Here is a 25,357-nt window from a genome sequence, read left to right as displayed (position 1 = left end):
ATCATGGATAGGTCATTTGGTTCATCATCCTGTTGCCTTGATTGTGACCTGATGAGTCTTCAAGGGTCCCCAGTGAACATGTTCCAGAAGTGAAGGCTTGACTTAAAAGTCTCCTCCGTATCTGGATTAGGAGAGGAAACAGACCTTTGAAGGAGTTGCTTTAAGGATTCGGAGCCCTTCTAATTGCTGCTGCTATGGGACTGTCATGATGTTTTAGTGTAGAGTTGCTGTCTCTTAGAAAGGCAGTTGTTCATCTATGTTTGGTTACCTGTGTGTATTTTTGGGCTGGGCTCTCCTACTCTAAAAGGAGAAAGGTATGTTTGAGTTTTCTTTATGGGGAGTGATTCAGAGGCCGTTGAGTAAGTTACCAGTAAAGGCACATGGTGTGCTTGTAACAGGCCATGTGAAGGCTCCTTGAGCACCTGTCAGTGGCTATTGTGCTTCTCCTGAGGACCATTGTGTGAATTCCTGTTTTGTTTATTTGTTTCCCATCACTCTACTTACTAGAGTGTAAGAGAAGTGAGTGAGCCTGGCAGAAAAAGGCAGCTATGAATCTAAAAGATCGCTGAAGTATTTGTTTAGCTCTAATGTGCAGCTCATTTCAGGGAATCCCACAGACAGCTTTCCCAAAGTGGGCATTTTCTTTTGTACAACCCACTGTCCTTCCCTTGGCTCCTGGAGCCTTAAGTCCCCTCTTTCCTTTGACAAACCAATGCCACAATTTCAAAGTGATTCAGCTGGTGTCCCCGCAGTGCCTTCTAATTCTCTCTCTTTCACAATAGCAGGGAGCAGAGGAAACTGACAAATGGGCTATTTTTGAACCAGAAGTTGGCCCAACTGTCAGGAGTAATAGCAGCCGAGTAATGTTTGTGGGATAGCCTGCTCATGAAAGATGACTTTATCATTGCCTTCCAGATCCCCAGGATAAGACTGTATGTTGAAATCGGCAGAACCCTCTTAGGCTTTCAGACTCTGACCTTCAGAGGCCCAACAGACGTGCTGGCAGCACAAGTGCTTGGCTCTTCAGAGGACTGTCGTCTCCACGGTTTACTCAGATGTATTCTGGGCACTTTGTTTACCCCTCAGCTTGTCTGTTTGTACCCTCTAAGAGATCAAATGGCACCTATTAACACGTGGCGGCCTCTTTCCAGAGGGACTTGTTATTGCCTTTACTGCTTATAAAATCCATTTGTGTGTGATCCTCTTGGCACTCTCCTTTCTTTCTTCCCATCTGTCAGTGGGCTTTTGTGCCCCATGGGTCAGCATATCAACACTTCACTCTTCCTCCCCTGAAGACAGCTCCTGTTTCTGATGTCTTTCACTGGGGAAGGCTGTTGGGACAATTTGCACAGGGCAAGTAGGAGAGCTGAAGTAAAACAAAAAATTAAAAATTAAAAATAAATAACAACAGGAACTCCCCCCCCAACAACTGCATTCAGTTCAGTACCATTTAACTGATACCCTGATAAGGCTCCTGCTGAAATGGGTTTCTTTCCTGGACCATAGGTTCACATTCCTATCTTGAGAGCACTCGCTGTGGAATTGGCCTTCTTAGGTACAAAGCAAAGATGAATTCTAGAAACCCATTCTTTGCTGCAAAGATGGACTATTCTAAATAAAATGATGGTGCCCTGTCTCATTTGCTGCTTCTGTTAAACATGTGAATTTTGTGGGGAGTTTCAGTGGGCAAAGTACACTGAAGAAAATAGGTTCTTAGCTTTTCCTGATAATTCTCAAACCCTTTCACTATCACTGTGTTATTAACTAACTTGTTCTCAATCAGATAGTTACTAAAGGGGATCTGGGGTGAGGTGTGCATTGATGGTGGGCGATTTATGTGAGTGGTCTTCTGATGACAAGATGAGCATGTTCCTGTTTCTGCACTGGAACATTCCTTAGCTCACTGTTAGAAATGATGGGACAAGGTTTATGTGTCTTACAGTTTTCAAACTTCCATCTTAACTTTGGGAGTTTTAAAATCAATGACATTAGGTCTGAGACTTAGTTGTTCACCAGTGTAACGTGAGAATGAGTTAGAGAGTCTCACAGTGCAGTCTATGAGCCTTCTGCATCAGAACCACCTGGAATGTTTCACAGATAAGCAATTTCCAAGGCCCACCTAGGACTGCTGATTCAAAATATTGAAGCCCTTGAGGTCTGTACCTTTCATAAGCATTTCCAGTTATTCCAACTCACATCAAAGTTTGAAAATCACTTTTTTAGAGGGCCAAATGGTAATTCTAAGTGGGATCAGCAAAAGTAAAAAATTTCCCTCTGCCTTGGATGTATTGTTTTGACAATGCCAGGAAGTATAACCATGTTTATCTATGAAAATAATTTATATGGAGGAATATAATGAAATGATTTAGTTTTGGAAGGTTTTCTACCCCCAAACTAGTTTGACAAGACCACTTGACCATATATGCTCATTTTATGTGTTGTTTACTTTTATCTCCATGCAATTCTGTTTAGTATTTTAAGCACAAGAGTAAAAATAATCATCTCCTCTTTATTATCCACAGGGCTATGTCAATGGAAATATTAAAATAACTAAACATTAATCAGCAAACCCTTATTTTAACCCTAACTATTAAGCATTTCTCCAAAGCATTAATCTAGGAAGCCTTAATGAGGATCTTGTGATCCTTCTAGGTCACCTTTTGGAGAACAAATTCTCATAAAATGTTCCCACTCGAATTGTAGCTGAAGAAAATGTGTAGGCTATCAATGTTTTTTTTTCTTCCCATTTAGACGAAAATCAATTTGATAAAGACTTAACTAAAATGTCTGGTTAATTGAGGCTTTACCATACATGGTTCTGAATCAAAGCTAAACCGTGTCTGGAGAAAAGGAGACTGCTGCTTTTATCACAGGTGTATTATTCTGCCACTCTGGCTGTTTGCGCATCTCATGTTGGTGAAACACCACAGAAAGTAAAACAGGCTCTCAGAACAGAGTTGTTTCCATACTCTCCTACACAGTATTCCCTTTGGAGCAAGCAATTTGTCTGCACTCAACTTTTCCCTGTTGGTTCTCTGAATCAGACAGGCTTTCCCCAAACCCCTAGAGCTATTAATCCTGTTAATCTTTGCCCTTCACAAGTGAATCTTTTGTGCTGCTTGTTACCGGGCTTGGGTTGCTGTCTTTTTCACCCTTTCATTCCATTCTTTCTTTCTTTTTTTTTTTTTTTTTTGGTAAATGAACAATAAGAGCAAACAGCTTGGGATAAAAGCGGGAGTGAGGAATGATGACCTCTGATTGGTCAGTCATGATGACACAGTTTATGGGTTTTGGAGGATTCCGTTGTCAGGAGACACAGGGCAGGATCACCTCGTGAGGAAATAATGTGATCACATGGCAAAGAGCTAAGGATGAGAGAAACCACAAGGTTTCTGCTGCTGAACAATGACCAAGTTCACTGGTGTTCTCAGGTGCATGAGAGAGAATAGGCCCTCATTGTTAAGGCAGCATCAGCACCTGTCTTTGTTTCTGTTTCCCTTGCTGCAGCATTAACACTATCTTGTCAATCTGGAGACAGGTTGGCATAGGACATAACCACTGATGGATATTTAGCCAGTGTACCAAAGGACTTGTCCTTGTTGATATGTATCTTTGTACACTCCTGAATTAGGTATATAAGTAACTGAAACATTTACCAGACACCATGTTTCATAATGTCCAGTTTAACTCTTCATTGACTAGTTATGTTTATTTGTCTTAAGTTCATTCTATGCTGAGAACTAAGGGCTTGACATCTAAAACTTGGTAAGTTAATGAACATTGGTGTTTAAAATAATATATTTTCCCCCTAATTCCAGGTGAGATTTTCTTTTTTATCTTTTTTTAAATTGACATATAATATATATGGTGCATCTATAGTCTATAGCTTGATGCATTTTTATAATATATACAGTCATGTAACCACCATCTAGAGTAAGACGTAGAACATTTCTAGCAGCCCCAAAGGCTTCTATCTACCCCTTCCCAATCAATACTCATCTCCACTCCAAGAAACATTATTCTAACTTCTATTCCCATAGATAAATTTTGCCTGTTCTCAAACTTCACATAGATGGGGTAATACAGAATTTATTCCTTTGGGTCTGGTTTCTTCTACTTATAATTATGTCTATGAGACTCCTGCTTGCTGTTGCATTCTTTTTCATAGTTGTTTAATGTTTTGTTGTGTGAACATACTACAATTTATCCATTCTGTTGCTGCTGGACCCTGCGTTGTTTTCAGTTTGGAACTTCAGTGAGAATTCTTATACACGTCTTTTGGTTTATATACAGTCATCTCTATTGATATGTATCTCTGTTGAGATACCCAGTAGATACCCAGAATATAAGAAGTGCTGAGTTGTGGGGTAGGCACCAATGTTTAGCATTAGGAGATATTGCCTAATAGTTTAATATTCTTTTAAGTTATTGATGTAAATTCAATCTAGACATAAGAAATGGGTTTAAATATTTAGTCACAATATTAGACTAGATGAAAATTTCACTCTGGGTCACTATTTATTCCCAATCTCAAACATTATGGTTAGCAAATTAGATAATGACTGCATGCCATTTTATATTTATATATATATAGTTGTCCATCTGATATAAAGAAAAATAACTATAAAGGAGATAAAAATTGTTTATGAATCAGAATTAGTTGCACTTAATTGACTTAATTATCTCCATGCATTTTAAGCTGTGGGCAAAGGCATGAAATACCATTACTCTCAGAAACTGCAGGTTGAAACCCTACTCAGAATCATGCAACTCTGCTTCTTTCAAGGTAAAGAAAATGAAGGTGGGACAGATTTATCTGGGATAAGTGAGACTTTGAAAACAGAAGCCTTTTTCCAGCTTGGAAACAAGTATCATATTTCTGTGAAACTCACAGACCCTGCCCCTAGATGAGAAGAGTACAAAACTAGATGTTGGAACACCTTAAAAAAAGGAATAGGAAAGATACTGTTTTATTTTTGGAGAAGAAATTTCATGTCTCTTGTCCCAAGCAAGAAATCTTGACTTCTCTTGTAAATGAAACATTCAATTTCATCAGAGGTAGCTTTTAAAAATCCATGAAGCTGGGGTGCCTGGGTGGCTCAATCGTTGAGCATCTGCCTTCGGCTCAGGTCATGATCCCAGGGTCCTGGGGTCCAGCCCCACATTGGGCTCCTTGCTTTGTGGGAGGCCTGCTTCTGCCTCTCCCACTCCCCCTGCTTGTGTTCCCTCTCTCTCTTGCTGTGTCTCTCTCTGTCAAATAAATAAATAAAATCTTAAAAACAAAAATCCATGAAGCCAATAGACCAGTATCTATTGACATGATGTGAAAACCTTGACTGTATATCTCTCTTTATGTTAGAGACCATAATAGATACAGGAGCGAAGACAGCCTCTGCCTGGAGGAGTTGTCAGTTTAGCCCAGAGGAGGAAAGAAGCTCATGAAATCATTATGGAGTGAGTCTTAACTCTGCAGGGTTGGTGACAAGAGCAACAAGTATGCAGAGAAAGGGGTGATTGATGTGGGCTGTAGTAATCATGTAAGGCTTGTAAGAAGTTAGGTTTAAGGCCAGTATTGATTACAGGGGAATCTAGGTAAGGGGAAAGAAGAGAAGTCTATTTAGAAGAGGCCTATGGAAAAAGAGGGAGTAGAATGATCTTTAAGTAAAAGCATAGGAGAGTATATTCAAGAATTTCAAAGACAGGATAATTTTCCCATTTCAGGTTCTTTTTAAAGTGGTGTGGCTTCAGAACAGTGAGTATATTGCAGTGATTCACAAGTTTTATTATTGTGCATAACCTGGGAAATGAGGATTCCCAGACCATATGCTAGGACTGTGCTGTATTTGTCATCTATTGCTTTGTAACAAACCAGCCAAAAACCTAATGGCACAGAATGAGCATTTATTCACACACTCAAAGTTATGTAGGTTTGACTCAGATATGCTCCACATATGTTCATTCTGAGACCCAGACCAACAAAAATATACTGGGGGCATATTCTTCTCATGACAGAGGTTGGAAGCTCTCATAAGGGATTCCTCTGGTGGCCTATGCTGGAAACTTCCACCCACATTCCATTGGTCAAAAAAAAAAAAAAAAAAAAAAATCACATGGCCAAACCCCAGTATCAATGGTACAGGGAAATAAAATCTGCTTTTAGTGGGAAGACTTGCCAACTCACATGGGAGTAGATGTGGATACAGAAAGGGGTGAAGAGTTAGAAATAATTCAAAGAACCACAGATGTTAACATATTATCATATATAATCCTCAGAAAAACCTCAGGGAGTTGACTATTATTACTCTAACTTACAGGTAATGAAATGGAGGCTTAGAAAGGCCAGGAGACTTACTCAAGATAATCTTGTTAGTAAGTGACTAAGATATAGTTCCAAATGTGTTTGAAGCTTAATATAACTTCAATAACACACAATATTTAGTTAAGTCCCTAGAAGAGGCTCTGAACAGTTCTAAATTGCATTTCACTTGAGCCATACTCTCAGGATCTCCTTCATCTACTTGTACCTCAAACCTCCATTTCTCAAGGTAGCTGTTTTCATCCTCTTTTTTGGATCCCTGTATATACACATATACACATAAAACTTTTGACCTCAGAAAGAATTTTGGCTAGATCTGGCCTTCAATCCCTTCTACATCGTTCCTTCTCCATTATGGATATCAGCCCCAGAAATTCCCTGTTGTAGAATATTTAAAATAATTGAAAATAGCTTAAAAAATAATCATTGCCTTATAATGAGATGTTAAGCCCGTCATTAAGAAGATACATTTCATTGTTCCTATAGTAACTTTCTTCTCACCAAGAACACCTGTTCTGTGCTTTTCCATACTTTATAGGATAGTAAGACAAGTTGAACTCCTTCACTTTGCTACGTGCTAATAGCTTGACCTTCACCCTGCTCACCTGAGAACCCCATTTCATCCTGTTTCTTTGCCTTTCCCTCCTCTATCCCTCACTTGTAGTGATAAGTTGTCTCTATAACCTGAATCTCTGGATCCTGAATTTTCCCAAATGTTAAAACATCCTTTGCCAGCCATTAGGGCCCAAACCAAGAGAATTCACCACTACTCCTTGTCTATACATATTCCTAATTCCAGAGTCTTATTAACTCACTGACCCAAGATGAGTTGGGATGTCTCAAAAGGCATCGTTGTGTTTGTTTGGTATTTTATGGTGATGCTTAACATTGTTCAATGATGTAGATTGCTTGGGCCTCAGAGTTCAAGGGATGATTATGTACTAGTTTAGAAACTGCCTGATATTTCCTGACACACAGCTCATTGAGGAGGGCATCAACGCAGATAATGCTCAGCAGTGCCTTGCCCTTTGGATGGATGGGTCAGCCTAGAAAATGGCACTTTAAAGAGTGTTTGAAGGACCACTTGGCCTTTCTCTGCCCTCTGGGAGGTGCTCCTGGATATGGGCAGAGGCGCCTGACCTTCTCAAGGGCTCATTGTCCTCTTCTATCCTCTGTTGTCGTCTTTCACCATTATTATCCATTTCAATTTTAGTAGACCTTAGTATTTGTCTATTACCTTTTACATTTGTGGGTCATGAAATAATGGGATATCTGATCCACCAACCATTAGTATAGTAAGCAACACTAAAAAATGTGAAACTAATAAAATATTTTGGAACTTAACCAGAGGCAAGAATGGATGGGGGGATATGATATACAAATTTGATCTAAATTATAATTTTTGTTTATAATTAACTTTTTTATAACATTAAAAAACTTATTTGTCAGTTTTAATTAAAAAGCCTTTTAATTGAGGTCTCATTTAGTAGTAGTTTTTACATTAAATATATCTTGTTATTAGACACTTCTCTTATTTCTTAAATGTAATGCACCTTCATTTAATACAGTGTTCTCAGTTGGTTATTTCCTTATTTTTATGTTTTAATGAAGCAGCAGTGTATCTGTAGCCATAGCCATAGTTGTGTCTGTGTCTGTATTTGCATTAGATTACTTTTTAAAAATGGAAATACTTGTTCATTTATTAGCTCTATAATACAAACTCCTCTTTTGAATAATTTTTTAGGTGAATTGTTTTTATCTATCTTGGAGAATTCTTTAGCAGTCAACCACAAAATGAGCTAGTCTCGGCTTTTGGAAATGCTTAAATGTTGTTCCAGCTTACTGCAGACAGCAAGAGCACTCTAAACAATTTCCCCACTGCCTAATCTCACAGAAATGACAACTTTGCATTTGTTTCAAAATGAAGAGAGGTAACTTTTCCCTACATTAAGTTTACAGGAATGTAGCTGCTTTTTTTGTTAGCCTTGTCCTCAAAATTACAAAAAAAGTTCAGGGATCTTTGATATTTGCACAACAAGGGAATTCTTTCTTCAAGTTGCCTACATTCTTCAAATTTTGAGAATCCTTCACAGTGGAAGTAAACAGGCAACCATTAGAACATCTATAAAATGATTATCTACATTGTGCAGTATATACATATATCTAATCATTATGTTGTGTACCTGGAACTAATGTAATGTTGTATATCAATTTTATCACAATAAAAAATATTTTTTTAAAACCAAAAAATAAAAGATATCCAGTTTTCTTTGAATCACACTTAATTTGCTATGCTCCAAATATTCACGGTAATAAAATATCTATATACATTTCAGTCTTTGTTTTAAAATTCCATACCCATTACTCAGAAAAATTGAGTATCAATTTTGTTAGTGAACTTTCCCCAACTCTCATTGCCAGGAGGAATCACTACTCTGAAAACAGAAGACTCTCTACTATTGTTTTATGAAAGCTCCTTTGATTTCAAAATTTTGGTTGCATTTGAAAATCATGACCTGTTTATAGCCCAGGGTTTGTTTGTTTTTTTTAAAGATTTTATTTATTTATTTGTGAGAGAGAGAATGAGAGAGAGCACATGAGAGGGGGGAGGGTCAGAGGGAGAAGCAGACTCCCTGCCGAGCAGGGAGCCCGATGCGGGACTTGATGCGGGACTCGATGCGGGACTCGATCCAGGGACTCGATCCAGGGACTCCGGCATCATGACCTGAGCCGAAGGCAGTCGCTTAACCAGCTGAGCCACCCAGGCGCCCTATAGCCCAGGCTTTTTAAGTAAGTTCTGGACTTCTGTTGGGACCAGCCTGTCTTGCTTCAGCTATGACCAGGTAGAAAGGCAGACCAGGGATGAGAGGGTGAAAAAAGAAGATGGTGGCTCTTGTTTCAGCTGATGACATTGCCTTTATTTTTTATCAGGCTTTCTATGCTTTCCTGATGGTGGCAGGAATTAGGCCATTCCTAGGAATCTGTATATGGGACTTAGGACAATCACACACTCCCCACTGCTCTACACTGCATTCTAGATTAGGAAAATCTTCAGCACAAGTATCAGAAAGAACTGCCCTGCTCTCAAGTGAAACCTGAAGGCAATTCTAAGAGTCAAATTTGAAATGTCATCTCCTACTTTTTTTTTTTTAAAGATTTTATTTATTTATTTGACAGAGAGAGAGAGACAGCGATAGCAGGAATATAAGCAGGGGGAGTGGGAGAGGGAGAAGCAGGCTTCCCGCTGAGCAGGGAGCCTGATGTGGGACTCGATCCCAGGACCCTGGGATCATGACCTGAGCTGAAGGCAGATGCCCGTCATCTCCTACTTTTAAGACTTTGCTGACCCTTTCCTCCTTCAGGAGTCTCTTGCCCGATTCTTTAGTTCATTCAACAAGATTACTGAACTTTTTCAGCCACCAAGGAAATGCAAGTAAAAACTAAAATGACCAAAATATAAAACAATGACATCAAGTGGCACTAATGATATGAAGCTATGGGAACTCTCATACATTTCTGCTACAAATGCCTTGTTTTGTTAGTTACTTTTTATTTGTGCATGTGTATGTACTTTTTAATTTACCTTGATTCAGAATAAAATAATTCCAATTTTTCTTATATCCCTTCCCATCTACTTCCAATTATATTTATGGTTTAGTAAGTAACCCCCCCCCCCCCAAATCTACACACTACTAAATAGTAAAAGTAGAACCAGTTAGTTTGTGGTGTATTTTTTATAGGTGAAAGACTTCCTCTTTGAGCATAAGCTTCCAAGAAACTTAATTTTCAAAGGCAGTAGAGAGTTTTGTTGGGATTTGTGATGTACCTTTTTCTTAAAGCAATTTCGTCAGCTCCATTTCCCCTAAGCTATTTCCAGGTATACCCTTTTAGGAACTCAAGAGTGATCTCTTAGCTTTTTTCCCCTCATTTGTCAGGAGACATGGTCTTTAGGCCTACTGGGGGCTGTGGAGGAATATGCAAAGATATGGAAAATCTCTTGAATGTTTTCAGCTGGATGATATGGACATATGTGGGCACTATCTATACAGGCTTGTCACCATGAGATTGGATCCTCTGTATGATGAAATAGAAAAAGTTCCTGAGGTCATCATTAGTACTACTTGTAAATGTTCCTTGCTGTCCTTCTAGGTCTTGATGTCAGGTATAGTCCTGTGATTTGTTTTAGCCAATGATAGGAGCAGAAGTGATTACATATTACCTCTGAGGGAAAGCTTTAAGAGTCAGTACATAATTCACCATACTCTCTCTTCCCATTTGCTGTGGTGACCGGTAATATTCAAATAAAGGCTCTTTTGTCAGCCTGGTTCCCAGCATGAGGACAGTGCTGAACATAGCCCCCAGCTGACCCATGATGGCCATGTAGCATGAACAATAAATTAAGCCTTTGATGTTTTAGGCCACTGGGTTTTCTTTGTTTTTGTTACTGCAGCATAACCTAGCTCATCCTGAACTTCTCAGATGGGTCCGATAATTGGTCCCTGAAAGACCAATTTTATTAACATACTCCAGACAACAGGGCTTCATACATCAGAGAGCACAGTCATTCCCAGGAGACAAAAAGGCCTGGAAAGACACCTGATGATTCAGAATCCTGAGGCACAGAGGAAAAAACATCCTTCCTTGCCCTGACATTCTTTGCCAAACTCCTGAGCCCAAGTGGAGCATGGTTCAGTGATTCACAGTGCGAGTAAGGTCACAGAGAATCAATAAACCATTGCATTTCATATCAGCAGTCCAACAGTCTTTCCAGTTATCCATGGATAAAGGCTTTGAAGGGTTTAGTGAGTTTTCTGGTAAATCCTAGTTTATTCTCATTTAGACTTGAGACTATCTAATCTAGGTGCTTCTCACTGCCCATGATAAGGAATGAAACTGATGCACTGTGAAAGTAGTTGTTTAAGTGATAGGTATAGATGCTGTTATTATATATATTTGCGGCCCTGGTCAGTCCTCTCTGGGTCTTCTACTCTGATTTGTTACTTTTAAAATTAAGAATCTAAAGTTTAGAGAAGTTAAGTGACCAGGGCACAGCTACACAGCGAATAAATGTCAAGAGTCTGATCTGGAATCCAAGCCCCATTAGAGGACCTTTGACACACACTAGACTGTGTGTCTGTTTGGAACCAGAACAGAAGGAGAGGGTGAGTCATTCTTGCTCTTGGTTCCTGAAACACCTTCTGCAAGTGATCTCTGCATGGGCCATGAGGGCTGTTTACAGTAGTGCCTGGTTGGGACCCCTAACTAAGAGAAGCTAGATAGTTTGGGGATTGGGGAGAGAAGATAGAAGAGGGAAAGCCATTGACTTTACAACTCAGGCTTTATCAGTTATAGAATAAAAGAGTTATCTTAGCCACTGCTGGTTATCACTGGGGATACTATGCTGGAATGAGAGCAAGGTGAGGTCAGGAGCCTCCCAACTGATTACAAGCATGAGGTCAGCTCTCAGGTCTCAAGAGAACTGCTGTAAATGATGAGCGGCTCACATTCACTGACTTGGATAAAAAGAAAATTGGCTGGCTTCCCCTCTGCTTATCAGCGAGCTTGTGTATCAGAGACTGGCTGAAGGGGGGTGGTGGGACAGGGAGTAGATGAAGAGAGTTACAGAGAACATCCCTGAAGGAGATGGCACCAGGTGATCCCATGCCTCTCAGGGTCTCTTTTCATACCTCCCAAATATTTGGCCTCTCACCAGAAATCTAGTTTCTTTCTCCCCCTATTTTTGCTCACACAAGGTTGGAAGTCATCAGAAGTAGAATGGATAAAAGGATGTGGTGCACATGATCATTTATCCCAGCCAAACAGTTTTTGGCTGAAACTTACCTGACTTGGGGCACAGATTGTATCTTTGTATATGCATGCATGTCTGTGTATTTACTTTTTAGTTTACCTTAATTCAGAATAAAATAATCCCAATGATTGCTTTGTCTTACTTATATTGGTTTGCTTCTCATTTACTTCCAATTATATTTATGATTCAGCAAGTAAAAACCAAAATGTACACACTCTATTCAGTGATGAAAGTGAACCCAGTCAATGCTTGGTATAGACCTTGTATGTTCTTATTACTGGATTGCTTTTACTTGCTGAACTCGAATCCCTCCCACAAGAATCTAATGCTGGGAGATGCTTTATGGCATTTGAACACCAGGGAAGTGCTGAAAGCATTAGATGAAAACAGAGAACTTCCCAAGCAGTGAGAGGCTGCCTGGTTTCCCACATAGCCCCTCTGTCACACTTATCTCTGGAAGGCTTTGTAATAACATCTGTCACTTTAACCACAAACATCCTTCAGTCAAGAAGCCCAACTTTTCCCAAGGAAGGTGATTCTCTGGGGTGTGCCAACCTGGTCTGGTGACCTATTTCACAACCTTGAACCTTCTGAACAAAGTTCACAACCTCAGGCTTGCTTACGAAGGGTTAGATTGCGACTAAAAGAACAGAATCGCACCGTATAATAAAATAAAAGGAATTTTTATAGTTTTCATAAGTAGTCCAATAGAGAAGGGAGGAAGGGTTTATGAAATGAGGGAAAGATAGAGTAATTAGAGGGGATTGGAGGCCCAAGGATAAACAGTGGCCCATTCCCAGATGTGAGTGTGGTTTATGTGTTTTTGAAAACTGCTGGCTTATACTAATGGTAAGATGTTTTCTATTCAGTATTCCCCTCTCTCCTACCATTATCCTCACTCTTTAATACAGTTTTACTGTATAAATCTACCTAACATAAATGCCATATTGAGAAAACTGATTAACATTTGGATTAACATGGAATGGAGGGAAGTGAATGCCAGCCAGGGGCTGAGAGATGAGAGAGTTCAAGAATATATCAGAAGAAGAACATTGGAACAAAAGATGATTAGGAGAAAGATAACCCATATCACTTCCTCCCCATCCCACATCCCCATAGAGGACTCCCCAAATATATGGAAGGTGTGGGTGAAGGAAGTTGAGTTTGGGACATCTTTTTAAATGTGGGTTTGGACATCCTTTTTAAATGCTCCTCTACAGGGTGACTCTTGCTTTCTGGCAAAGTGAGAGAATATCCAGGAGGTGATGTCTGCTTTATTTTTGTGCGGATCCATTACTTTCTTCGTTTTTAAAGACACAGTAGAATGCACACATAGAGCACAAAAGAAAATAAACCCCTTTGCTATGCCTGCAAACAGAATTCGTGTAATAGAACTATTTTTGGTCATTCAGTTACCCTGTATATTTCCAGCTCACTGGATATTCTGCAAAACTTCAATTTAGGTTTGGATCTTGTGGGCTTCTGGCTTCTAAATCTTTTATTTGCATGTTCTTTGTTAGCTTGAGAACCAAACCCAGTGAGGTTTATGAACAACCTGTTTCACCTTTGGGGTTTATGCATGAGTAATAAAAATGTCTGAGCTGGTTCATCCCAGCTGAAGGACCCTTGGCTTATGCTTCCAATTGATTGAGACCCCACAAATCATTCACAGAAACCTAAATCATTTAGGGAGGTATTCTAGAGATGCAGGTTTGGAGACCTGGAGGCCAGGGGCAGTTAGTATAATCATTAAGGATGTTGGCTTTGTAGTGAAGTAGATTTTGGTTCAGATCCTGGTTATTAATTGTGTTCATCACGTTGCTTCATTTCTTCAGTGTCAGTTTCTTCATCTGTAAAGGGGGCTAATAATGCCCAGGTTGGTCTTCAGAATGTAATGAAATGCATTTGGTATAGTTCCTGGCTTATAGGAAGTACTCAGTGATAGTAGCTGTTATTTATTATTGATAATGTGGTGGTTTTTATCACACTTACTGCAATATTACCATGTCAAGGTGAGAAAATTTAGGCCTGTGGTGCCTTGACCAAGGGCACATAGTTAATTAGCTAGAGCCAGATCTGGCATTTGATATCCCAGCTGTGAATCCAGCTTACATTCAATTACTCTGTGAAATTTCTCACAGCTCTTGCCAAGCTGTGGTTCAGTTCTGCCTTACACACTTGTATGCTCACCTGGGAGACAAGATGATGCAGACAGACGTGGCCAAATGGGTCTGTGGAGCAGTGGTTGAATGGGGACATGCTGTGTCGGTGAGCTCATCATGGAGGCTTTCTTTCTGCCTTTTCTATTCTGCCCTTCCCGTCGAAACCAGACACTCTCACCTGGAAACTATGCATCGTCCTTGAACACGGTGCTCCACCACCCTTCTAACCTACCTATGGCTGGAACAGCTGTTTACCTTCCTCAGACCTCTATTTAGCATTTTTTAATGAAGAAGAACAGTGTGATGTAGTGGAAAGAGCAGTGAGATTAGAACTGAGAAATGTAGTTTCTAGTTCCGGTATAGACACTCTTTAACATTACATTTTTCTAAAAAAGGGGATTAGGTGAAGAAATCTTCCTTGAACTTCTCAATGTATGAAAAGGAAGAAGTGAAAACATGCTAAATATATGGTATAGATCTGTTTAAATTGCTGTTTTCTGTTTCACTGTTTTATGAAAATGGAGAAAAAGTATAGTGAATTTTTCAAACAAATGGAAACTTTACATTGGAAAAAAATTTAAATTCTATTAAATATTTGATTTTTGGCTAACCTTTAAAATAGAATAGGCAGAAGTGTGTCTTTTTTTGGTGGATTTTGTGTAGCAAGTAAATAATTTTCTGCATAAAATGAAGATGATAGATAGCCCTTTTCTTTAGGCCGGGTTTTCTCGACTTTGGCACTGTTGACATTTGGGGGCAGGTAATTCTTTGCTGTGGATGCTGTCTTGTACATTGTAGGATATCTGGTGGCATTCCTTCCCTCTACCCACTAGACAGCAGTAGCACATCTCCCTTATCCCTCAGTGTGACAACCAGAAATGCCTCCAGAAATTGCCCGACGCCCCTTGGGAGGTAGGGGGAGATAATACACTTCCTGGTTGAGAACTACTACTTGAGGCATATGTGTATGATAATTTGAATGGAATGCTTTTCTCTGCCCTGAATCAATGTATTTTTCAGTTTTATTAGTTGGGAGAGAATAGATGGGGTTGCAGTAACAAATTCCACATGTCATCAGCTTAATGGAAGAAATTTTTTATTGTTCCAAGGTACCTGTTTTCCATGTGGTGATTGAATAGCCCCGTCTGCTTCCCTTTGGGTTTTATTATCACAACACAGGCCTCCATGATTGTGAAGACATAGTAAGAAAACACAGAACTCACACCAGGTCTTACATACTTTGGCCCAGAAGAGATATGGCTCTCTTACATCCATAGACCATGATGACATGTAGTCACATGGTTCTTCTTAACTGCAAGGGGGCTGGAGAACATCAGGGAGCATCTGGACAATTTGGTGAACATTACTATATCTACCACACCAGATATTTACATTTTAGAGAGTTGGCTGCATTTGGTGGAAGCCCAGAGGGAGTTTTCCATTTATCTGTCATCTTTCACCTTGAGAGAGTCTACTAATAACTAGAACAGAAAATGTTCTCAAGTTCTTCTATGTGCATTACTCTTTACTAAATAGGTACTAAAGCAATCATCATGGTGATATTTTTAGTTGCTTAATAGTACTTTTTTTTTTTTTTTAAGATTTTATTTATTTGACAGAGAGATAGCCAGAGAGAGAACACAAGCAGGGGGAGTGGGAGAGGGAGAAGCAGGTTTCCTGCAGAGCAGGGAGCCCAGTGTGCGGGGCTCGATCCCAGGACCTGGGATCATGACCTGAGCCAAAGGCAGACGTTTAACCATCTGAGCCACCCAGGCACCCCTTAACAGTACTTTTTTAAAGTCCCATTGAAACCCCCCCCTTTTTTTCAAATAAAAGTCTCTAGAGAAGGCCAGAATATAAAGCAATTAAATATTGAACTGGAATGGTCAATGTGGGAATGGTTCCTTGCCCTCCCAAGCCTCCAAAATCACAATGCCCAGTGGGATCACAGAGCACATTTTGTAAACCTGTGACCTACAACATTTTAAGCCAATTGTTCAGAATGAATATATGCTGACCAATCTGGTTGTAATAGCTTTTTACAACAGCTGTTTGAAGAGAGGTAACGGGAGGGTGTACATGTGCATCCCTCCCTATAGGCTAGGAGAGGTCTAATTTTTCTCTGAGTCCCTATTAGCAAAATTGTTAGAATCTCAACTGCCTCTGGCAGTTACTTGTGACTGACAAGACTAAGGAACAGGTTACCAGTGATCCAGACAGCACACTGGTACCCTTCCTGACATTCTTGCATCGTGTCCCAAACCTCACCCCATCCATTGCCACCTCCCTCCACTATATGTACTTACTGTTCTTGGAAACATCTCTGTCTCTCAAGATGAGCTGCCCAAATTGGCATTGTCTCTTCCCCAGGCTTCAGCATACCAATGAACTCCTTCAGAAACTCAGATTATCCCTCCAGTTCTGGAGGGATCAAGGCAGGTGCTCTCCATTATTTGTCTAGAATCATAACTCTGCCTTTTGTTGAGGATTTTCCAGGGTATAGCAGATTTCTTTTGTATAGCAGGGTTGAGCTGTAATGGGGTTACCAATATATTTATCAATTTATTTAACAACTTTTTTTCTTAAAGATTTTATTTATTTATTTGACAGAGACAGAGAAGACAGAGGCCAGCAGAAAATCCTGATGTAACAGGTTAGCTACTAAAGTAGATACCAGATTGTTTGCCAGCCCTAACATTTAAAAGTTAATTTGCTAGTTGTTGTTTTTTGTGAGGAAGAGCTTTCCCTTATTCAGAATGAAGGAATTTGACAATCACAATTTTATGAGATTCATCAATGGATACTTTAAAAAAAAAAAGGTGAAAGTTGGATGAGAAAGAGGAAGGACTTTTACATAATCTCAAATTATTTCCCCAGAGTTTACATATCAATTACAAAAGGAAACATAGTAACTTATCAGTGGTGAAACCTTAGTAGACACTATGGTAACTAAGTTATCCAAGTTGACATCATTAGCAATGGAACAAACTAACATTAGCTGTGTCTTGATGGGATCTAATGAGAAGAACACATCGGGTTAGTATTCTTGGCAAATTTTCATAAACTGATCTGATACTAGGAAATACCAGATCAACTCAAACTAAGAGACAAGCTATGAAATGATAGTCATCCATTCATCCAAGATGTTGCTGTCATGTAGACAAAGACCGAAGAACTCTATTTAGTGTCTTAAAGGAGAGTAAAAGGAAGTGACAACTAAATGCCATAAGTGATCCTGAACCGATTCTGTATGGGGTGGGAGGGAGACGGAGATTAAGATAAAGGACATTATTATGTTAGTATGTGAAATTTGAATATAGATTGTGAATTAGATGATATTATATAGTGTTAAATTGTCCTAATTTTGATAATTACACAATGGTTATATAAGAGCATGTCCATGTTCTTAGGAACACTGAAGTGTTTATGGGTAAAGATGTATGATGTCTGCAACTTACTGTCAGATGGTTCAGAAAAAAAAGACTGTGTGTGTGTTGACAGAATTATAAAACAATTGTAGCAAAATATTAATAATGCTATATTTCAGTAAAAGGTATATGGAACTTCTTGGTTACTATTTTTGCAGTTTTTCTGTACATTTGAAATCATTTTAAATAAAAAGTTGAAAAAAGAAAAACTGTATAAGAAGATATATTACTGTCCCCTCCCCCCCAAAAAACAATGCATTTGTTACCTGACTCTTAAGGCCATAATGAACCTGGAAATTTAGTAGATGCCCAGGAACTACTCCTAATAGTCAAAGACCTGTGAAAAAATTACTAAGGATAAATGGTTCTCTCCTTTGGATTTAGAATCTAAAAAAAATACCAGTGCTATCTGATGAGAACTTTTTTTTTTTTTTTTAAGATTTTATTCATTTGAGAAAGAGAGCACAAGCAGGGTAGAGGCAGAGGGAGGGGGAGAAGCAGACTCCTTGCTGAGCTGGGAGCCTGACGTGGGCCTCAATCCCAGGACCTGGAGATTGTGACCTGAGCCGAAGGCAGACGCTTAATCATCTGAGCTACCCAGGAGTCCCTGATGAAAACTTCTCTGATGCAGTTTTTTTCTTGTTGACTTAAAAAATATCTTCATGGGATTTTGCTCCATGCATGAGACTGGTATGGGGCCCTTTTGGTGATGGCAGTTCATGTGTGTCATATCAGAGCAAATCACCCCAGGAAGAGAGGAGTGGTTGGCATTAATTATAGCTAAGGTATCATAATGATGTACACAAGAACTTATTCTAATGAGTTCCCTCATTCAGAGGTTTATTGCCTGTGGACTGCTAATATGCCTTGTGGACATGCCTCTTCCCTGACTGCACACAATCCAGCATCTTATGAGGACACCAGGACATCCCCACAGACCATGCACTGACTCAGCAGATGCCCTCAGCAGGTACTCAGGTTAAATAATTTTAAAAAGAGGAGACAAAAAGTTTTATTTATTTTTTTAATAATCTCTTCTGCCCTCTGAGGATAGAGAGGAGAGGGGGGTCTCTATAGCTGAAGAGGCATATGTTTCCTGAGTTTGGAGTTAGTGTATTCAGTATGAAGATATAGGCAATTTCTGTGCAAGTTGAATTGGGGGTTAGTAGGAGGAGGAAGTTCCTAGAGCAGAGAACTGGCAGCCAGTAAGGCGGGGCACATCTGTATCCCCAGTGTACTGAGTGCTCTGCACTTTTCATACAGTACTGGCTGGCTCTACCATAGAGCTCTCAAGAAGCTGGTCAATATTTCTCTAGGGAAGCTCTAGCTATATAACACAAATCCCCCACCACTTCTAGAGGGGAAAAAAACAAAAGTTTTTATCTGTGGATGGAAGGCACTACCCTCCTAAAATAAATTACTCCTCCACACACATCTTTTTAAGAATTTCATTAAGTTTTAAGCAAATACTCCCAAGCTTCCAGGGCCTTGCTGTATTTGCCAGATTTGGGGGGTCGCTGTTTTGGCCTGCTTCATCTATCTGGAATCCATAAATATTTCTAAGACAAAATCACGCAGTTATCTTAATGCACAATATTCATACTACCTTTGATTGGTTCACTCTCCACTTTATGATTGCCTTGACCTGTTCAACATTTGTAGTCAGTATTTGCACTTTGCTCTCTGATCCCCTCAGCTACTGATGGTATCCATTGAGAAATGCCTGGCAGTGCATTCCATACCACTGCTGGCCTATAGGTCAGAGGTACCAGGATTTGTTAGACACGTTGTCTGGTCCCCCATCTGAATAAGTGTCCCCACACAGGCCGAATTACTAGGCATTAACTTCCCCTAATATCTATTAAACAAAAGTCTCAGAGCAGCTGTCTTTGTCCCATCCCCACTTTAGCTAGCAGAGCATGAAGATTTCCCAGACCATCAGCATTTGAACTGAAGAATTCTATCTAATCCCATGTTCCTGTGAAAAGGAAAGCGATTATTTTGGTCTTTCCATGTAAAGTAATCATTTAATATGATGCTTCTCAGCTTCGCTCAGCACCAAGTCTGCCTTTTCAGTGTAGCTTAGCATTAAGTACCTATGAATGAACTGCCTTTGCACTGAGCATGGAGAAGGAGCTACAGAACTAGTGCTGTAGCCTTGGCATGACACCTCCCATGGTTAATCCTGCACTGACTGGTGGTCAGCTTGTCCCTCACTTGCTGAGGGACATAGCCCTAGATTAGTGTAGATATTCAGCCAGGCAGCAATTTGGTGTGGGCCTAAGGAAAGCTACATTGTCTGTACAGGAAATGACCCTCACTTAGAAGCATTTTATCACGAAGGGTGTATGGATGTTTGAAAAAATCGCTCATTAACGCACATCCTCAAACTGTTTCCTCTTTTGTCTTAAACACCTCTTCCCTACCCCAAATCGGAAAGAGCCCTTTAGCTGGTGAATGCCCACCACAATCTGAAGCAATTTACCATCACTAGATGATGTCAGTGGGCTGATAAGTAGGCTGTTATTAGTACTGTGCTGATAGCAGGCTCTAGCTCTGCCTTTTTGGGACTGTTGATAACTTTGGGTATGAGGAGAAAATGAGTGAAGTCCTTTATGTTGTTGTTCATTCTAATTCCACAGGGACTATTTTTATCTTTTCTGGTGTTATTTAATCTGTAATTCTGATTACAGCTTCATTCATTCAGGCAGTCTCCTGAGATATTGTAGAACTTTAGGCATGTACTAAGTACTGCAATGATTTAAAGTTTACTGATGGAGCTTATAGAAAACAGACAGATCAGAGTGATACATGATATTATCAAGGAGAGGAGGCTTATAGAAGCCTACTTGGATCCCTATTGTATCTTAGTCTCCCTGCTGCTACATATACTTTAATTCCCACCAGCCAAGTGACTCCCCATGTATCTTCCACCAGTGAGTTTCCACAAGGCCAAGTTTATCTTCTTGAGCATGACTTCCCAGGCTACTCCAAGCTCTCACCCCTGAATTGTAACCCTTGTTTGGTCATAATGTGTTCTTTTGGCAACTTGCCTTGCTATCTTTGTTGGAATTTGAATTTTGTGCTATTATTTATCATTTCATGATTTGCATTCTGTCTTCCCAGTTAGACTACAAGTTCCTTCAGGGCAAAGACTTAGATTGTACCTCTCAGAATGTGTCATGGAAGAAGCAGTGTTCTGGATTTCAGGAATCTGAGTTCTAGTCTCAATTTGACAACTAAATGGCTTTGTGACTACAAGCCAGCAATTTAATGTCTTGAGTTTTAAAAATTTTAGTATAAAAATGTAATGTTTGGATTTGATCATTTTCACAGTCCCTTTAAGTTTGAAAGTCTAGGGAGTGTACTCACAGCACTCAACTCAGTATGTAGGACAGTGCCTTAAATGTTAAGCATCTGAAGAAAATTTGAAATATAGTTCATTATTTTCAAGGACACTCAAATGTGTTGACTTTGGATGGGCCATTATTTTTCACAAGGAACCCTAAAATGTTGGGAATGTATAGTTGACCCTTGAACAACACAGGTTTGAATTTACACATGGATTTTTTTCGATAAATACAGTACTGTAAATGTATTTTCTCTTCCTTATGGTTTTGTTAATAACATTTTCTTTTCTCTAGCTTACTGTATTGTAAGAATACAGTAGATAATACCTATACATACAGAATATGTGTTAATTGACTACTTCTGTTATAGGTGAGGCTTCTGGTCAACAGTGGACTATTAGTAGTTAAATTTGGGAGGAGTCAAAAGTTGTACATGGTTTCTTGACTGCATGGGGGTTTGGTAATCCAAACCTGTGTTGTTCAAGGGTCAACTGTACTTTATACTAAGGTATTTACTGATAAGAATCAGTGGTTCTCCTTCCAGTGGTGAACTATGGAATCAAATCCCAGACCTGCTCCTAATTAGCTGTGTGACATTGAACAAATTATTTAATGTCTCTGACCCTTAGTTGATTCATCTTTGTTATTCATAAAATTATGAGTGCTGTTTGCCTTATTGAATTGTTATAAAGACAAATCTTAGCTGCTACCTTGAACTGATACAGAAATGAAAGTTAGATAGGTTTTAAATTTTTGAATTTTAACTTGAAGCTTGGGATAATTTACCCAAGAGTCTTAAGGAAACTGTGGCAAAGGTTTTACAGTAAGTTCTGAATTTTCCAGATGAGGTATTTCAAGGTCCCAGAACGTCATTAAAGCAACGTGGCTGTCTTGACTTTCTTTGGGTGGGCTTGTCACTCTTTAGTAGCATCATAACTCTGTTGGGTGTATTGACAAATAGAAAAGCAGTGAAGTCTAATCAACCAGTATTATTCCTTAGCAGAGAACTTTTATGGTGAGTTGGTGGGCAAAAACACTGGAAATAATGGCTGTGCATCCCCTCCCATAAGAATTGAAATATCTGGGAATGTAATGTTACTGCATTTGTGCTCTTTTCCCCTAACAGCACAATTAGTGGATTGGAATCTGATTTCATTGCCTGGAATCCTCCTGAGATCTTTTACTTTCTACCCCTCTATGGTCCCAGTTCCCAAGCAATCATAATCAGAAAGGCCAATTTACTTGAAATGAATATATAACTTGTTTCAAAACTAAATGTAATTGGTTATTGGATTGTCAGTCTCTTCCATTTGTGTGGCTGTGATTTTCACTATTAAAAGTCTACTATTAAAATAACTTCTGTCCATTTATATTACAATGCAAGGTTCGTATTTAATAGTCTTCAGGGAGAATGCCTGGTACTTACTGAATTACCCAGTAGAACCATTTTGGGTACTTGGTGTCCTGGAGTCATCAAACTGCCTTCTTGGGAAACAGCCAGTCATCCCCCAAATAATAGAGCAGCCAGATTCCAGGGCTAGTGGTAATAAATGTTTAAAAGAATGAAGCACATTATATTTAAGGGGAAAACTACCCTTCAGGCTTTTTCCCTGGAAACTTTGGAAGTAATGACCAAATTAAAGCAACAGTTTTACAAACAAACAAGTCAACCTCTGGAGATGTCATTTTAATCACAGTATACTGAAGAGAACATGTACACATTAGCCAAATACATGATTTCTCCTTATAGCAGACTTTTTCTTTCTATTTAATAGCGGTGGCTGACGCACCAGCCCTGAAACCTGGAGTTGGTTTTATTGAGGAATGTTTGGAACTAAATGGTTGCTTCATTATTTCTTTAAATTACCAGCAGGTGATCTTCAAAAGACATGGAGACTCAATTATAAAATAGCATGCAAAGCTAAAGAATTCATGCTCTTATATGAGTCCATACCATCTTCTTCTATCTGTGACTGTTCCTTGATCACAGCTTTTCTATGATACCTTTCCCTTTCCCATCTTCTGGCTAGCTTCATTCTGACCTTTCTTGAGTCAACTCATTAAATGTCCATTGGCACAATAGCATTTCAGTTGACAGAGGAAGACAAATACAAATCACAAATCAGTGGATCTGCCATTAAGATTCTCCATCCTATCACTGATTGGGCTGTGAAAAGAAGCATTAACCCCTAACTTCAAGGCATAGTGACACTTGGATAACTGGCCCATCAAGACTGTGAGGTCCTTGGCTTTTTTTTTTTTTTTTTTCTTTTAGGATAACTGTTACAACGCTCTGGAAGGCTCTGAATAGACTTCTACAGTTCTCATACTTTCAACAAGAGATGAGCAGTGGAATAAAAAGAACATGCACAAAAATGAGGAGACATCATTGGGAATCACAGGCTGTTTCCAACATCGTTGGCTAGTCAGATGGCCTTTTAGTATGCCTTCTGTGCCACAATGAGGGAGATCCAGGCTCCATCCATACAATTCTGAGTGACAGAAAGGGAGCATCCAGAGCTAACTGAGTTTAGTTAGAGACAGACCTTACTGATATTGATAAGTCCTCAGAGGGTCCCTGACAGAGTCCGAGGGGTTGCTAATTTTAGTGACTTAGTTTTCTAACCTAAGAGTATAGCTTTTTGTTTTTATCAATAGTAAGAAAGAATGTCTTACAAAAGCAGTTTCATGGTTACTTTTGATTTCAGTGCTAGAACTATATAAACATGGGCTAACAATATCTGGTTTACTTATAGCAACCTATCCTGAATCTATCATCTGCAAATTAATTGTTTCTTGGCTTTCTGACTAACCTTGTGGCATTATCAATGAAGTAATCTTTTGAAATTACTTTTTTGTGATCTGTATCATCTTCTGAGGTAATAAACCTGCTATGTTTATTAATCATAGAATTTTTCTCCAATACTCTTAAATTGGACTTTTTAAAATGTTGAGGGTAAACTCTGTATTCTTGCTAGCCAAACACATTACACTTTGAGACTCTGGTATATTCTCTTAAAGTCTTTGTCTTTCCAAACTGAATAATACTATTTCTTAGTCTGTTCTCATGAAGAAGTTCCTTGTCCCATTTAATAGCTCTTCTCTGGTTCTCCATGCCAGTTCTCGGTTTTCTTGACCTCTAATGACCAAATGATACTCATGACTCCAGGTGTGGGTAAACCATGTTTCCATGGATGGGATGGATTAAATTTTCTGCTCTGTTTCCAGTACTCTTTCTGATGATGCTCAGTGTTCTGTAGCCTTCTCAGCCACAGGAGCACATTGTGCTGATTTCTTAAAGTCTGCAGTATGACTCTTTTCTGAGTCATAATTGTTCAGATTATTTTGAGAGTAAGGTATACTTCTAACTTTTGTTTACCTAACTTCTGTTGCTGCTGAAACACTGAGTAATTACCAGGGATCTTTGAAATTACTGTAGGAAAGCCTCAACCTATTGATCCCAGATTTATTTTCGCCTGTACAATGTTGTTATTTTAATTGAATCATTTTTTCCATTACTAGCATTTGGTCTTCTAAAGGAGTGAGGTTTCACAGTAGGAAACACTTTATAGATGGCCTGGAAGTCAAAACTTTTTCAAAGTTCGTATATTAAATGCACTTGTACCCCATTGGTATTTTGCTCTCCATAATGTTATATGTATAATGTGTCCATTAAACATATAAATACATAAACATTGTATGTTTAATGATCCAGTGAAGACAGAAATGGGAGGCAGAAAAATGGGATTTTGTTCAAATGAAGTCTGAGCAGGGTAATGTTAAATTCTTTATAGCTGAGAACCTCAGCATCACCATTCACAAGTCAAAGAAGGTAACTCTATTGACATTGTGAAATTAATAGCATGATACCTATGGGGATATTTGGAGATCTTTGAGAATAAGGAACCATTTAGATTTGATTTATGACAATATCAACGGAATGGGGCAAACGAAGTTTACATACACGTTAAGGCAGTATCACATACTAGTTAACGAAGGGCTCCCTGGGTTCAGACTTAAGTTAGACTCTGACTCCACCACATATAGGCTCAGTGACCTTGGGTGAATATGTTGAACTTTTAAAGTCTGTTGTCCCATCTGTATCTTGGGGATAGTGATAATACAGGCATGCCTCATTTTATTGTGCTTCACTCTATTGTGCTTTGTAGATACTGCATTGTTTACAACTTGGAGGTTTGTTGCAACCCTGGGTTGAGTGTGTTGGCACCATTTGCCCAACAGTATTTGCTCACTTTGTGTCTTTGTGTCACATTTTGGCAATTCTCACAATA

The sequence above is a fragment of the Mirounga angustirostris genome, unplaced genomic scaffold (genome assembly GCF_029215605.1).
Source record: "Mirounga angustirostris isolate CCGP_5_RB_7025 unplaced genomic scaffold, mMirAng1.0.hap1 SCAF_10, whole genome shotgun sequence".
NCBI classification, from domain to species: domain Eukaryota; kingdom Metazoa; phylum Chordata; class Mammalia; order Carnivora; family Phocidae; genus Mirounga; species Mirounga angustirostris.
The sequence above is the reverse complement of the archived record's forward strand: the minus strand, read 5'-3'. Positions refer to the sequence as shown.